The 14,910-nt window shown below is 48.1% G+C and overlaps 1 protein-coding gene across 1 annotated transcript in view; it reads left to right on the top strand.

Moving 5' to 3' along the window:
- chst7 (carbohydrate (N-acetylglucosamine 6-O) sulfotransferase 7) overlaps positions 1–13,779 on the top strand; it is a 205,363-nt gene extending 191,584 nt beyond the window's left edge. The window contains exon 2 of the mRNA XM_064952671.1: positions 13,072–13,779. The gene's annotated coding sequence lies outside the window, so the exon portion shown is untranslated. The remainder of the gene's footprint in view (positions 1–13,071) is intronic.
- The last annotated feature ends 1,131 nt before the right edge of the window (positions 13,780–14,910 follow it).

Raw genomic sequence — 14,910 nt, 5'->3', positions numbered from 1 at the left:
CATAGCATGGTAGCAACACAACATGACAACATAGCATGGTAGCAACACAACATGACAACACAGCATGGTAGCAACACAACATGACAACACAGCATGGTAGCAACACAACATGACAACACAGCATGGTAGCAACACAACATGACAACACAGCATGGTGGCAACACAACATGACAACACCGCATGGTAGCAACACAACATGACAACACAGCATTGCGGCAACACAGCATGGTAGCAACACAACATGACAACATAGCATGGTAGCAACACAACATGACAACACAGCATGGTGGCAACACAACATGACAACACAGCATGGTAGCAACACAACATGACAACACAACATGACAACACATTATAACATGGGGTGTAAAGCCCAATGTTTTTCCAACACAGACTATGATCAATAATGTCAAAAGTCGCAAGAATTCTAACAAAAACAGACCCCACAATCTTTTCATCATACATTTTTTCATAGCCAATCATCAGTCATTTGTGTAACTGAGCTTGTTGAGTGTCCTTCCCTATAAGCATTATTAAAGTATGTTGTCAATTTGTTTATTGTGATATAGCATTGTATCTGGTCAAACACCATTTTTTTCCCAGAAGTTTACTAAGGGTTGGTAACAGGCTGATTGGTCGGTTATTTGAGCCAGTAAAGGGGGCTTTACTATTCTTAGGTAGCGGAATGACTTTCGCTTCCTCCAGGCCTGAGGGAACACGCTCTCCAGAAGGCTTGACAACAATCATTTGTTCACATCTTCCATATTCACTTTACGGAACTAAAAATTAAAATGCTCATCTTTCATATTCAGTTATACTTGTGCAGTGTCAGCGTTTGTTGCTGGCATGCCAATGAAAAAATCATTGAAGTAGTTGGAAAGATCAGTGGGTTTTGTGATGAATGAGACATCTGATTCAATTTAAGGTGCTCCAAATTTTTACTTATCTTTGTTTCATAGTGTCATTTCTTCTCCTTTCTATTCAGTTTCGGACACATGATTTCTCAATTTGCAGTAAGTTTGCAATTTTTATATATTTTTATTTTACCTTTTATTTAACTAGGCAAGTCAGTTAAGAACAAATTTTATTTTCAATGACGGCCGAGGAACAGTGGGTTAACTGCCTGTTCAGGGGCAGAACGACAGATTTGTACCTTGTCAGCTCGGGGTTTGAACTGCGCAACCTTCCGGTTACTAGTCCAACGCTCCAACCACTAGGCCAAACTCTTATACACTATATTCGGCCCAGCCTGACCTCTTATACACTATATTCGGCCCAGCCTGACCTTTTATACACTATATTAGGCCCAGCCTGACCTCTTATACACTATATTAGGCCCAGCCTGACCTCTTATACACTATATTCGGCCCAGCCTGACCTCTTATACACTATATTCGGCCCAGCCTGACCTCTTATACACTATATTCGGCCCAGCCTGACCTCTTATACTCTATATTAGGCCCAGCCTGACCTCTTATACACTATATTAGGCCCAGCCTGACCTCTTATACACTATATTAGGCCCAGCCTGACCTCTTATATACTATATTAGGCCCAGCCTGACCTCTTATACACTATATTTGTTCCAGCCTGACCTCTTATACACTATATTAGGCCCAGCCTGACCTCTTATACACTACATTAGGCCCAGCCTGTGGTTTTCCTGGTTATGGCTACTATATTGTGATCACTTCATCTGATGGATCTGGATACTGCTTTAGAGCCGAGTTCTGCAGCATTAGTAAAGATGTGATCAATACATCAATACATGTTGCTGATTTCATTCCTGTGCTGTTTACACTTTAAAGCTTTCCTTGAGTGGGCAGCTTGATGAAAGCCAGTCAATATTTAAATCATCCAGAAAATATACCTCTGTTGATATCACATACATTATCAAGCCTTTCACACACGTTATCCAGATACTGACTGTTAGCACTTGGTGGTCTATAGCAGCTTCCCACCAGAATGGGCTTTAGGTGAGGCAGATGAACCTGTAGCCATATTACTTCAACAGTATTTAACATTATCCAGATACTGACTGTCTTTAGCAGCTTCCCACCAGAATGGGCTTTAGGGGAGGCAGATGAACCTGTAGCCATATTACTTCAACAGTATTTAACATTATCTAGATAGTGACTGTTATCACTTGGTGGTCTATAGCAGCTTATATATATATAACATTATAACATTATTGACTTCATGAACCTTGTTTCTTAAGCTACATATATTACTGCGGGCTATTTTTAACACTTCTGGGATGCTTGGTTGCTTTTATTACTTTACTGGGAAGCTTAGCAGAGGCAGACAGACATACTCAGGTTATTCTTTTATTAATGCAGGATGAGATTCACACAGTGGTCTTCCTATAGGACACACCTCCTCAGTGTTAACAGTGGTCTTCCTATAGGACACACCTCCTCAGTGTTAACAGTGGTCTTCCTGCTAGGACACACCCCCTCAGTGTTAACAGTGGTCTTCCTACTGGGACACACCTCCTCAGTGTTAACAGTGGTCTTCCTATAGGACACACCACCTCAGTGTTAACAGTGGTCTTCCTGCTGGGACACACCACCTCAGTGTTAACAGTGGTCTTCCTATAGGACACACCACCTCAGTGTTAACAGTGGTCTTCCTACTGGGACACACCTCCTCAGTGTTAACAGTGGTCTTCCTATAGGACACACCCTCAGTGTTAACAGTGGTCTTCCTGCTGGGACACACCACCTCAGTGTTAACAGTGGTCTTCCTATAGACACACCACCTCAGTGTTAACAGTGGTCTTCCTACTGGGACACACCTCCTCAGTGTTAACAGTGGTCTTCCTATAGGACACACCCCCTCAGTGTTAACAGTGGTCTTCCTATAGGACACACCACCTCAGTGTTAACAGTGGTCTTCCTACTGGGACACACCACCTCAGTGTTAACAGTGGTCTTCCTATAGGACACACCACCTCAGTGTTAAAAGTGGTCTTCCTATAGGACACACCACCTCAGTGTTAACAGTGGTCTTCCTACTGGGACACACCCCCTCAGTGTTAACAGTGGTCTTCCTACTGGGACACACCCTCAGTGTTAACAGTGGTCTTCCTATAGGACACACCACCTCAGTGTTAACAGTGGTCTTCCGATCTGGGACACACCACCTCAGTGTTAACAGTGGTCTTCCTACTAGGACACACCACCTCAGTGTTAACAGTGGTCTTCCTATAGGACACACCACCTCAGTGTTAACAGTGGTCTTCCTATAGGACACACCTCCTCAGTGTTAACAGTGGTCTTCCTATAGGACACACCACCTCAGTGTTAACAGTGGTCTTCCTATAGGACACACCTCCTCAGTGTTAACAGTGGTCTTCCTACTGGGACACACCACCTCAGTGGTCTTCCTACTGGGACACACCTCCTCAGTGTTAACAGTGGTCTTCCTACTAGGACACACCTCCTCAGTGTTAACAGTGGTCTTCCTATAGGACACACCACCTCAGTGTTAACAGTGGTCTTCCTATAGGACACACCACCTCAGTGGTCTTCCTACTGGGACACACCACCTCAGTGTTAACAGTGGTCTTCCTATAGGACACACCACCTCAGTGTTAACAGTGGTCTTCCTATAGGACACACCACCTCAGTGGTCTTCCTACTAGGACACACCACCTCAGTGATAACAGTGGTCTTCCTATAGGACACACCTCCTCAGTGTTAACAGTGGTCTTCCTATAGGACACACCACCTCAGTGTTAACAGTGGTCTTCCTATAGGACACACCTCCTCAGTGTTAACAGTGGTCTTCCTATAGGACACACCACCTCAGTGTTAACAGTGGTCTTCCTATAGGACACACCACCTCAGTGGTCTTCCTACTGGGACACACCACCTCAGTGTTAACAGTGGTCTTCCTATAGGACACACCACCTCAGTGTTAACAGTGGTCTTCCTACTAGGACACACCTCCTCAGTGTTAACAGTGGTCTTCCTACTGGGACACACCTCCTCAGTGTTAACAGTGGTCTTCCTATAGGACACACCACCTCAGTGTTAACAGTGGTCTTCCTACTAGGACACACCTCCTCAGTGTTGACAGTGGTCTTCCTACTGGGACACACCTCCTCAGTGTTAACAGTGGTCTTCCTATAGGACACACCACCTCAGTGTTAACAGTGGTCTTCCTATAGGACACACCTCCTCAGTGTTAACAGTGGTCTTCCTATAGGACACACCTCCTCAGTGTTAACAGTGGTCTTCCTACTGGGACACACCTCCTCAGTGTTAAGAGTGGTCTTCCTATAGGACACACCACCTCAGTGTTAACAGTGGTCTTCCTATAGGACACACCTCCTCAGTGTTAACAGTGGTCTTCCTATAGGACACACCTCCTTAGTGTTAACAGTGGTCTTCCTATAGGACACACCACCTCAGTGTTAACAGTGGTCTTCCTACTGGGACACACCACCTCAGTGTTAACAGTGGTCTTCCTACTGGGACACACCTCCTCAGTGTTAACAGTGGTCTTCCTATAGGACACACCACCTCAGTGTTAACAGTGGTCTTCCTACTGGGACACACCACCTCAGTGTTAACAGTGGTCTTCCTACTGGGACACACCTCCTCAGTGTTAACAGTGGTCTTCCTACTGGGACACACCTCCTCAGTGTTAACAGTGGTCTTCCTATAGGACACACCTCCTCAGTGGTCTTCCTACTAGGACACACCACCTCAGTGTTAACAGTGGTCTTCCTACTAGGACACACCTCCTCAGTGCTAACAGTGGTCTTCCTATAGGACACACCACCTCAGTGTTAACAGTGGTCTTCCTATAGGACACACCACCTCAGTGGTCTTCCTACTGGGACACACCACCTCAGTGTTAACAGTGGTCTTCCTATAGGACACACCACCTCAGTGTTAACAGTGGTCTTCCTACTGGGACACACCTCCTCAGTGTTAACAGTGGTCTTCCTATAGGACACACCCCCTCAGTGTTAACAGTGGTCTTCCTATAGGACACACCACCTCAGTGTTAACAGTGGTCTTCCTACTGGGACACACCACCTCAGTGTTAACAGTGGTCTTCCTATAGGACACACCACCTCAGTGTTAAAAGTGGTCTTCCTATAGGACACACCACCTCAGTGTTAACAGTGGTCTTCCTACTGGGACACACCCCCTCAGTGTTAACAGTGGTCTTCCTACTGGGACACACCCCCTCAGTGTTAACAGTGATCTTCCTATAGGACACACCTCCTCAGTGTTAACAGTGGTCTTCCTATAGGACACACCACCTCAGTGTTAACAGTGATCTTCCTATAGGACACACCTCCTCAGTGTTAACAGTGGTCTTCCTATAGGACACACCACCTCAGTGTTAACAGTGATCTTCCTATAGGACACACCTCCTCAGTGTTAACAGTGGTCTTCCTATAGGACACACCACCTCAGTGTTAACAGTGGTCTTCCTATAGGACACACCACCTCAGTGGTCTTCCTACTGGGACACACCACCTCAGTGTTAACAGTGGTCTTCCTATAGGACACACCACCTCAGTGTTAACAGTGGTCTTCCTATAGGACACACCACCTCAGTGGTCTTCCTATAGGACACACCACCTCAGTGTTAACAGTGGTCTTCCTATAGGACACACCTCCTCAGTGTTAACAGTGGTCAACCTATAGGACACACCTCCTCAGTGTTAACAGTGGTCTTCCTATAGGACACACCTCCTCAGTGTTAACAGTGGTCTTCCTATAGGACACACCACCTCAGTGTTAACAGTGGTCTTCCTATAGGACACACCACCTCAGTGGTCTTCCTACTGGGACACACCACCTCAGTGTTAACAGTGGTCTTCCTATAGGACACACCACCTCAGTGTTAACAGTGGTCTTCCTACTAGGACACACCACGTCAGTGTTAACAGTGGTCTTCCTACTGGGACACACCTCCTCAGTGTTAACAGTGGTCTTCCTATAGGACACACCACCTCAGTGTTAACAGTGGTCTTCCTACTAGGACACACCACCTCAGTGTTAACAGTGGTCTTCCTACTGGGACACACCTCCTCAGTGTTAACAGTGGTCTTCCTACTGGGACACACCACCTCAGTGTTAACAGTGGTCTTCCTATAGGACACACCACCTCAGTGTTAACAGTGGTCTTCCTATAGGACACACCTCCTCAGTGTTAACAGTGGTCTTCCTATAGGACACACCTCCTCAGTGTTAACAGTGGTCTTCCTACTGGGACACACCTCCTCAGTGTTAACAGTGGTCTTCCTACTGGGACACACCTCCTCAGTGTTAACAGTGGTCTTCCTATAGGACACACCACCTCAGTGTTAACAGTGGTCTTCCTATAGGACACACCACCTCAGTGTTAACAGTGGTCTTCCTATAGGACACACCTCCTTAGTGTTAACAGTGGTCTTCCTACTGGGATACACCTCCTCAGTGTTAACAGTGGTCTTCCTACTGGGACACACCTCCTCAGTGTTAACAGTGGTCTTCCTATAGGACACACCACCTCAGTGTTAACAGTGGTCTTCCTACTGGGACACACCACCTCAGTGTTAACAGTGGTCTTCCTACTGGGACACACCCCCTCAGTGTTAACAGTGGTCTTCCTACTGGGACACACCCCCTCAGTGTTAACAGTGGTCTTCCTATAGGACACACCACCTCAGTGTTAACAGTGGTCTTCCTATAGGACACACCACCTCAGTGTTAACAGTGGTCTTCCTATAGGACACACCACCTCAGTGTTAACAGTGGTCTTCCTATAGGACACACCCCCTCAGTGTTAACAGTGGTCTTCCTATAGGACACACCACCTCAGTGTTAACAGTGGTCTTCCTATAGGACACACCTCCTCAGTGTTAACAGTGGTCTTCCTATAGGACACACCTCCTCAGTGTTAACAGTGGTCTTCCTATAGGACACACCACCTCAGTGGTCTTCCTACTGGGACCCACCACCTCAGTGGTAACAGTGGTCTTCCTATAGGACACACCACCTCAGTGGTAACAGTGGTCTTCCTATAGGACACACCACCTCAGTGGTCTTCCTACTGGGACACACCACCTCAGTGGTAACAGTGGTCTTCCTACTAGGACACACCACCTCAGTGTTAACAGTGGTCTTCCTACTAGGACACACCACCTCAGTGTTAACAGTGGTCTTCCTACTAGGACACACCACCTCAGTGTTATCAGTGGTCTTCCTACTAGGACACACCACCTCAGTGTTAACAGTGGTCTTCCTACTGGGACACACCTCCTCAGTGTTAACAGTGGTCTTCCTACTGGGACACACCTCCTCAGTGTTAACAGTGGTCTTCCTATAGGACACACCACCTCAGTGTTAACAGTGGTCTTCCTATAGGACACACCACCTCAGTGTTAACAGTGGTCTTCCTACTAGGACACACCTCCTCAGTGTTAACAGTGGTCTTCCTACTGGGACACACCTCCTCAGTGTTAACAGTGGTCTTCCTATAGGACACACCACCTCAGTGTTAACAGTGGTATTCCTATAGGACACACCTCCTCAGTGTTAACAGTGGTCTTCCTATAGGACACACCTCCTCAGTGTTAACAGTGGTCTTCCTATAGGACACACCTCCTCAGTGTTAACAGTGGTCTTCCTATAGGACACACCACCTCAGTGGTCTTCCTACTGGGACACACCACCTCAGTGTTAACAGTGGTCTTCCTATAGGACACACCACCTCAGTGTTAACAGTGGTCTTCCTACTAGGACACACCTCCTCAGTGTTAACAGTGGTCTTCCTACTGGGACACACCTCCTCAGTGTTAACAGTGGTCTTCCTACTAGGACACACCACCTCAGTGTTAACAGTGGTCTTCCTACTGGGACACACCTCCTCAGTGTTAACAGTGGTCTTCCTACTGGGACACACCACCTCAGTGTTAACAGTGGTCTTCCTATAGGACACACCACCTCAGTGTTAACAGTGGTCTTCCTATAGGACACACCTCCTCAGTGTTAACAGTGGTCTTCCTATAGGACACACCACCTCAGTGTTAACAGTGGTCTTCCTACTGGGACACACCTCCTCAGTGTTAACAGTGGTCTTCCTATAGGACACACCACCTCAGTGTTAACAGTGGTCTTCCTATAGGACACACCTCCTCAGTGTTAACAGTGGTCTTCCTATAGGACACACCTCCTTAGTGTTAACAGTGGTCTTCCTATAGGACACACCACCTCAGTGTTAACAGTGGTCTTCCTACTGGGACACACCTCCTCAGTGTTAACAGTGGTCTTCCTACTGGGACACACCTCCTCAGTGTTAACAGTGGTCTTCCTATAGGACACACCACCTCAGTGTTAACAGTGGTCTTCCTACTAGGACACACCACCTCAGTGTTAACAGTGGTCTTCCTACTGGGACACACCTCCTCAGTGTTAACAGTGGTCTTCCTACTGGGACACACCTCCTCAGTGTTAACAGTGGTCTTCCTATAGGACACACCTCCTCAGTGGTCTTCCTACTAGGACACACCACCTCAGTGTTAACAGTGGTCTTCCTACTAGGACACACCTCCTCAGTGCTAACAGTGGTCTTCCTACTGGGACACACCTCCTCAGTGTTAACAGTGGTCTTCCTACTAGGACACACCACCTCAGTGTTAACAGTGGTCTTCCTACTGGGACACACCACCTCAGTGTTAACAGTGGTCTTCCTATAGGACACACCACCTCAGTGTTAACAGTGGTCTTCCTATAGGACACACCACCTCAGTGTAAACAGTGGTCTTCCTACTAGGACACACCACCTCAGTGTTGACAGTGGTCTTCCTACTGGGACACACCACCTCAGTGTTAACAGTGGTCTTCCTACTGGGACACACCACCTCAGTGTTAACAGTGGTCTTCCTACTGGGACACACCACCTCAGTGGTAACAGTGGTCTTCCTACTGGGACACACCACCTCAGTGTTAACAGTGGTCTTCCTATAGGACACACCACCTCAGTGGTCTTCCTACTGGGACACACCACCTCAGTGTTAACAGTGGTCTTCCTACTGGGACACACCACCTCAGTGTTAACAGTGGTCTTCCTATAGGACACACCACCTCAGTGTTAACAGTGGTCTTCCTATAGGACACACCACCTCAGTGTAAACAGTGGTCTTCCTACTAGGACACACCACCTCAGTGGTCTTCCTACTGGGACACACCACCTCAGTGGTAACAGTGGTCTTCCTACTGGGACACACCACCTCAGTGTTAACAGTGGTCTTCCTATAGGACACACCACCTCAGTGTTAACAGTGGTCTTCCTATAGGACACACCACCTCAGTGTTAACAGTGGTCTTCCTATAGGACACACCTCCTTAGTGTTAACAGTGGTCTTCCTACTGGGACACACCACCTCAGTGTTAACAGTGGTCTTCTTATAGGACACACCTCCTCAGTGTTAACAGTGGTCTTCCTATAGGACACACCACCTCAGTGTTAACAGTGGTCTTCCTATAGGACACACCTCCTCAGTGTTAACCGTGTAACTCTTGTTCATTGGCTCATGATTACTGCAGACAATAGCTGTAGGATCAACAGAGGCTTTTAGGCAGTTAGAGGGACATATATTAGGTGACGTACATTGTGTCTACCAACACCCCTGGTGTAATGTCATAATGCTTTAGGCAAATGTACAACTCAGCGTCACAATGGTAGGGATTGGCTGAGCTGGGCTTGGGTCATTGATACGTCGTTGTCTTAATGCAGCCTTATAATGTAGATTAACAGCACCAAGATATCACCATGAAACAGCTGCTTGAATGTGTTATTCTAATAGTCATATTGGTAACAATAAATAGTGATGTAGTCTTTTCAACATTTTATTAGTGAAAAAGCTGTGTGCATTAATGAAATAGATGCCTGGGGATCACTGTCCCAAGCCAATGCATAACTCCGTAGTGGGCGGTGGGCCTATTTCACTGTCGTCAGGGAATGGACTCTGTTCCATGTCAGGTCTTATCTCAGTCCTGACTAACCACTGGAGTCCACAGACTATGAAGTAACCACACACAACCACAGGACTGTCTGATATCTCACACATATCTGTTATCACACATGAATTACCCGGTTGAACAAGCCACGTTGTGCCCTCCGCTCTGCGGTGTCTTTGTCCAGCCCAGTATTATTAGAAATATCACCTCAGTCTGAGATCATCATGAAACATCTCAGGATGAGATCAATGGATTGTAGAACCACACTAGTACTGCAGTAAGACCCATAGACCTCACAGTACTGCAGTAAGACCCATAGACCTCACAGTACTGCAGTAAGACCCATAGACCTCACAGTACTGCAGTAAGACCCATAGACCTCACAGTACTGCAGTAAGACCCATAGACCTCACAGTACTGCAGTAAGACCCATAGACCTCACAGTACTGCAGTAAGACCCATAGACCTCACAGTACTGCAGTAAGACCCATAGACCTCACAGTACTGCAGTAAGACCCGTAGACCTCACAGTACTGCAGTAAGACCCGTAGACCTCACAGTACTGCAGTAAGACCCGTAGACCTCACAGTACTGCAGTAAGACCCGTAGACCTCACAGTACTGCAGTAAGACCCGTAGACCTCACAGTACTGCAGTAAGACCCGTAGACCTCACAGTACTGCAGTAAGACCCGTAGACCTCACAGTACTGCAGTAAGACCCGTAGACCTCACAGTACTGCAGTAAGACCCGTAGACCTCACAGTACTGCAGTAAGACCCGTAGACCTCACAGTACTGCAGTAAGACCCGTAGACCTCACAGTACTGCAGTAAGACCCGTAGACCTCACAGTACTGCAGTAAGACCCGTAGACCTCACAGTACTGCAGTAAGACCCGTAGACCTCACAGTACTGCAGTAAGACCCGTAGACCTCACAGTACTGCAGTAAGACCCGTAGACCTCACAGTACTGCAGTAAGACCCGTAGACCTCACAGTACTGCAGTAAGACCGTAGACCCCAGTGCAGTAAGACCTCACAGTACTGCAGTAAGACCCGTAGACCTCACAGTACTGCAGTAAGACCCGTAGACCTCACAGTACTGCAGTAAGACCCGTAGACCTCACAGTACTGCAGTAAGACCCGTAGACCTCACAGTACTGCAGTAAGACCCGTAGACCTCACAGTACTGCAGTAAGACCCGTGCAGTAAGACCTCACAGTACTGCAGTAAGACCCGTAGACCTCACAGTACTGCAGTAAGACCCGTAGACCTCACAGTACTGCAGTAAGACCCGTAGACCTCACAGTACTGCAGTAAGACCCGTAGACCTCACAGTACTGCAGTAAGACCCGTAGACCTCACAGTACTGCAGTAAGACCCGTAGACCTCACAGTACTGCAGTAAGACCCGTAGACCTCACAGTACTGCAGTAAGACCCGTAGACCTCACAGTACTGCAGTAAGACCCGTAGACCTCACAGTACTGCAGTAAGACCCGTAGACCTCACAGTACTGCAGTAAGACCCGTAGACCTCACAGTACTGCAGTAAGACCCGTAGACCCATTAGGACCACAGTAAGACCTATAACTGACCAGGTTAACATCATCACAACACACCTCCAGCACGTCAGAGGGTAGACTACTATGTAGGCTTTACTGAGTCCTTCTGACGGGAAATGGAATGGTAGGGAAATATATTTATTCCTCATTTATTTAACCAGGTAGGCCAGTTGAGAACAAGTTCTTATTTACAACTGTGACCTGGCCAAGATAAAGCAGTGCAGCACAAACAACACAGAGTTACACATAAACAAACGTACAGTCAATAACACAGTAGAAATATCCATGTACAGTGTGTGCAAATAGAGTAAGGTTAGGGAGGTGAGGGACTGACGTTTATAAAGGCCTCTGGGGGAGGGGGGTTGGCAGGGACTGAATCACACCCCCAGGCAGCAGCAGGCCTGCCCTGCTGGCAAGAACTGAACATAGGGACCATTGTATGAGTCTGGGCTCAACCTGTCACCACACATCTCCTCTGACAAGCCCAGCCTTCAGGGCCAGGGGGGGAGGGAGACCAGCACCAGACACCAGTCACAGGGGAGGGAGGCCAGCACCAGACACCAGTCACAGGGGAGGGAGGCCAGCACCAGACACCAGTCACAGGGGAGGGAGGCCAGCACCAGACACCAGTCACACGGGAGGGAGGCCAGCACCAGACACCAGTCACACGGGAGGGAGGCCAGCACCAGACACCAGTCACAGGGGAGGGAGGCCAGCACCAGACACCAGTCACAGGGGAGGGAGGCCAGCACCAGACACCAGTCACAGGGGAGGGAGGCCAGCACCAGACACCAGTCACAGGGGAGGGAGGCCAGCACCAGACACCAGTCACAGGGGAGGGAGGCCAGCACCAGACACCAGTCACAGGGGAGGGAGGCCAGCACCAGACACCAGTCACAGGGGAGGGAGGCCAGCACCAGACACCAGTCACAGGGGAGGGAGGCCAGCACCAGACACCAGTCACAGGGGAGGGAGGCCAGCACCAGACACCAGTCACAGGGGAGGAGGCCAGCACCAGACACCAGTCACAGGGGGAGGGAGGCCAGCACCAGACACCAGTCACAGGGGAGGAGGCCAGCACCAGACACCAGTCACAGGGGAGGGAGGCCAGCACCAGACACCAGTCACAGGGGAGGGAGGCCAGCACCAGACACAGGGGAGAGGGAGGCCAGCCACAGACACAGGGGGGAGGGAGGCCAGCACCAGACACAGGGGAGGAGGGAGGCCAGCACCAGACACAGGGGAGGAGGGAGACCAGCACCAGACACAGGGGAGGAGGGAGACCAGCACCAGACACAGGGGAGGAGGGAGACCAGCACCAGACACAGGGGAGGAGGGAGACCAGCACCAGACACAGGGGAGGAGGGAGACCAGCACCAGACACAGGGGAGGAGGGAGACCAGCAGGTCTGTAAGCCGTCACCTTTCACAGAGTGCAGGAGGTGGGAGGCTGTTACTACCCATTGAGCAGCAGGCCTGTTATTTTAGCTTGAGAAGGTATTTGCTAACTTTAGCTGTGCCATTTGTTTCCTTTTCATCCAGGTGCCTGAAATTGATGGGAGAAACTACGATGGCAGGAGTGGCAGACTGGTGGCAAAGGGAAGAGGAACTGAGAAGCAGCAAGACTTGAAGGAGAGAGGATACACAGGGAAGGAGTCTCACGGGCAGGACAGAAGCATGTCAACATGAAGAGGACTTAGAGGGACAGACATGTGCTTTAGATGCTACAATGAGTTGTGCTTCCTGTTTGTGGATCTGTCAAACGTGTTTGATACTGCTTTTTCCATTGAACAAGTTGTCCTCCACTGGCCTGAGCTCCGAGGCCTGAGCTCATGACATCAATCACGATGTCCTGAGTCCGAATGTCTTGACGTACGTAAAGGGTGTTCCCCAGGGATCGATGCTAGAACCGGCTCTTTTCATTATTTATATTAATGCTATTGGTCAATTTGTTTAATAAAATCATTTAACTCCTGTTTAATACGGGGGCAACTACATGTTGTTTTCAAGTTCTCTTCTAATGATCTCAGATGATTCTATAATCAGACCAGGCCCATAAATCAGCCTTTAATTTCCGTGCACCTGACGTGAGGAGTGATCTACAATACCCTTTAAATTGGAGGAATTGATGCCTCTAGAGCATTTCAGACAGTTATTAGGTCACGTTTTTTATAATTGGGTTTTGCTTTTCGTGTATAAGAACAGTGTACATATTAAAATACCTATCAGCCAAAAGTTTGGACACACCTACTCATTCAAGGGTTTTTCTTTATTTTGACTATTTTCTACATTGTAGAATAAGTGAAGACATCAAAACTATGAAATAACACATATGGAATCCTGTAGTAACCAAAAGCTGCTGATAAAGACATGGTTTAGCTGCCTGACAGAAAGACGACATGGTTTAGCTGCCTGACAGAAAGACGACATGGTTTAGCTGCCTGACAGAAAGACGACATGGTTTAGCTGCCTGACAGAAAGACGACATGGTTTAGCTGCCTGACAGAAAGACGACATGGTTTAGCTGCCTGACAGAAAGACGACATGGTTTAGCTGCCTGACAGAAAGACGACATGGTTTAGCTGCCTGACAGAAAGACGACATGGTTTAGCTGCCTGACAGAAAGACGACATGGTTTAGCTGCCTGACAGAAAGACGACATGGTTTAGCTGCCTGACAGAAAGACTACATGGTTTAGCTGCCTGACAGAAAGACGACATGGTTTAGCTGCCTGACAGAAAGACGACATGGTTTAGCTGCCTGACAGAAAGACGACATGGTTTAGCTGCCTGACAGAAAGACGACATGGTTTAGCTGCCTGACAGAAAGACGACATGGTTTAGCTGCCTGACAGAAAGACGACATGGTTTAGCTGCCTGACAGAAAGACGACATGGTTTAGCTGCCTGACAGAAAGACGACATGGTTTAGCTGCCTGACAGAAAGACGACATGGTTTAGCTGCCTGACAGAAAGACGACATGGTTTAGCTGCCTGACAGAAAGACGACAAGGTTTAGCTCCAGAGAAAGAGTGAGGTTTAGCTGCCTGACAACGCATCACCTGGGGAAAACTACATGGTTTGCCCTCCAGGACACCTACACCACCCGATGTTACAGTAAAGTCATAAAGATCATGAAGGACAACAACCACCCGAGCCACTTCCTGTTCACTGCCTGACAATCATCAATTCTTTACTATCTATTGCATGGTTTAGCTGCCTGTCTCTGCTCATCCATATAGTTTATACTTATATATTCAACTGGGGCTGACAGGGTAGCCTAGTGGTTTAGCTGAACTAGTAACAGAAGATTGCAAGTTTAAATGCCTGACAGAAAGGTACAAATGGTTTAGTTCTGTCCCTGACAGGCAGTTAACCCACTG

The sequence above is a fragment of the Oncorhynchus masou genome, chromosome 31 (assembly GCF_036934945.1).
Source record: "Oncorhynchus masou masou isolate Uvic2021 chromosome 31, UVic_Omas_1.1, whole genome shotgun sequence".
In the NCBI taxonomy this organism is placed as follows: Eukaryota; Metazoa; Chordata; class Actinopteri; order Salmoniformes; family Salmonidae; genus Oncorhynchus; species Oncorhynchus masou.
The sequence above is the reverse complement of the archived record's forward strand: the minus strand, read 5'-3'. Positions and strand labels throughout refer to the sequence as shown.